Source organism: Achroia grisella, unplaced genomic scaffold (genome assembly GCF_030625045.1).
Source record: "Achroia grisella isolate CSIRO2021 unplaced genomic scaffold, CSIRO_AGI_Agris_v1 utg1594, whole genome shotgun sequence".
NCBI lineage: Eukaryota > Metazoa > Arthropoda > Insecta > Lepidoptera > Pyralidae > Achroia > Achroia grisella.
In genome coordinates, this window is record NW_026712661.1 from 2897 (window position 1) to 5509 (window position 2613).

General features: G+C 35.2%; 1 pseudogene; it reads left to right on the forward strand.

Annotated features, from left to right (window-relative positions):
- The first annotated feature begins 415 nt into the window (after positions 1-415).
- On the forward strand, positions 416-1358 carry LOC131841366 (uncharacterized; annotated as a pseudogene).
- The last annotated feature ends 1255 nt before the right edge of the window (positions 1359-2613 follow it).

Sequence of the window (2613 nt, forward strand, 5' to 3'; positions counted from 1 at the left end):
TATTCCCCTTCACATTGAAATTTGTTACTTTTGACAATCTAACAAGTATGACATCTGCGTAATACAAAATTACTTATTCGAAAGTAAGAAAAATTTATTTTTGAATATTTCATTATAGTATCATCCCTTGTATGTCAAAAATTGACTTTCTCTTAATTCTGTAGATAACCAATTTATCATCCGGTTCAATATTTACATGCAAAATAAATAACATTGCATCGTAAATTATTTTGACACATTTTACGATTATATTATTTTAAATGTGCTGGGTAATCTATTATAATCTATCTGGTTTTTTTTTTTTTGTGGGTAGCTGTGAAACGCAACAGACGTAAAATTACACCTCTCTGTTTTAAATTTATTTATTAATTATTTAAAAGAAAAAGTTTTAATACTATTTACATGAATTTGTAAATCTAATCTATTATCTACCTGCTGTGATAATTTTCCTTTCATTCTTCACTTCAAATCATTTCAAATGGACACACTGCACACTACAATGGCGGGTATGATGGAGCACTTTAATAAGACTATGGCTGAGTTCCAAAACCAGCTGAAGGCAAACAACACACCAGCTACAGTGCCTTCGCTTGAATCTGACTTTGTCACTTTCCGGAGCTTTATAACAACTGCACTCACTAGTCTTCAGAAGCAAGTGGAAATAATTGCCCGCCAACAAGAACAGATGGAGATGCGTAGTAGACGCAAAATGTTGTTGCTGCATGGAGTGCCAGAGTCACAACGGGAATCTGTAGCCCAGGTGGTAGCGAAGGTCGTCATAGACAGGCTAGACATTGGAGACTTCACTACAGGACATATCTCTCGGTGTCACCGTCTTGGTCGTACATTGAAAGACAAGCCTCGCCCGATAGTTGTGAAGTTCCGTGACTTAGACATCAGGAATGAGGTATGGTATGCCAAAACTAAACTTAAGGGCAGCGGGATCACCATATCAGAATTTCTGACTGCGGTCAGACAGTGTATTCATGGCAGCTCGACAACACTTTGGCATCAAAAACTGTTGGTCGCATGACGGTTTCATCGTCGTCGCTGATGGGGTTGGTACAAGGCATCGCATAAGTTGTTCTGGTGAGCTGAGCAAGCTGATTAGCTCATTGCCGGCCTCAACAGTCCAATCTGCATCGACCCCAGTCATTGCCAAAGACCCTGCCGTCACTACGATTCGATCAAAACGCCATAGAAAGTAGAATTGTTTGTTATTATTGTATGTCGAGTATTCTTTATTACTGATTCACTGTAGTATATACTTTTTCAATTTAGTTTTACCTCAGAAACTCATAATTATTACGCTACCTACGAATTAATTTTGTTTTTCTTTTATATGTAAACATGTCAATAAGTAAAATATTAAAATCCTTATGTCTAATCAAAACTGTCAACTAAATGTCAAGTGTAGTGTCATTGTTTATCATGTCAAGTTTAAATGTCATTGTCTGTGTTCATTAGTGTTGTCAGTACGTAAAATAATCACTTAGAGACGTTCCGTTGCACGTTCATTGTTTTTTTGTTTTGTTTATGTATATTAAAGGTTGAAAAAATTTAATATGTAAAAATATTAATTAGAGATCTTTATGTGCAGGTAGATAATATTTTAAAAATTGTTAATTAATTTAAATTTTTTAAAAGTTATATTTATTTAGTTATTTGTTTATTATTTTTAATAATTAGTATATAAATATATGTTGGAAGAACATTACTCTTCATTTTCGAGTTCGACATCTAGTTATAATTCTACGTATAATGATTTTATTCCCCTTAATGAGACTTTAAATATTAACTTTGAGAATACTGTAAAAAAATTTAATGTGGTGCATATTAATGCTCAAAGCATTCCGGCCCATTTTCCTGATTTTCTAACATCTTTTAATGTCGAAAATTTACATGCTATCTTAATTTCAGAATCATGGTTAAAACCTTGTCTTCCATCTGTCTCCTATTCCTTGCCCGGTTTTAACCTGATTCGTAATGATCGTGTCAAGGGGGGTGGTGGTGGAGTTGCCATTTATCTTCGTGACTATATTTCTTATAAAATTATCCTCTCCTCTGATATATCGAACCCTTCTCTAGAACCAGAATTTCTTTTTATTAATGTTGATTTCTTGCACTCTAAAACTCTTTTAGGTGTTTTTTATAGTCCCTCATCTTCCATTGATTATTTCTCTTTCCTTGAAAACACCCTCGAAAATCTTATCCCCTCCTTTCATCATACTATTATTATGGGCGATTTCAACACATGTTTACTCAAAACTGACTACCGTGCTAACCGCCTTAGATCTCTTGCTGATTCCTGTAATCTGAATATTCTACCTCTACAGCCGACTCACTTCTTCCCAAACTGTAATCCTTCCCTATTAGATCTTCTGTTTGTCTCCTCTCTTAATCATGTTGCTAGGCATAGTCAGTGTCCTGCAGATGCGTTCTCCTACCACAATCTCATTTTTCTTTCTTACAAAATCCGTCCTCCTAAACCTAAACATAAAGTCTTAATGCGGCGTAGTTTTGGTGGCATTGATCAGGTAAGATTGCGTAACGATGCGTCTGCTGCGGACTGGGTGGCTATTCACAATGCAACATCAGTGGATGACCAAATTA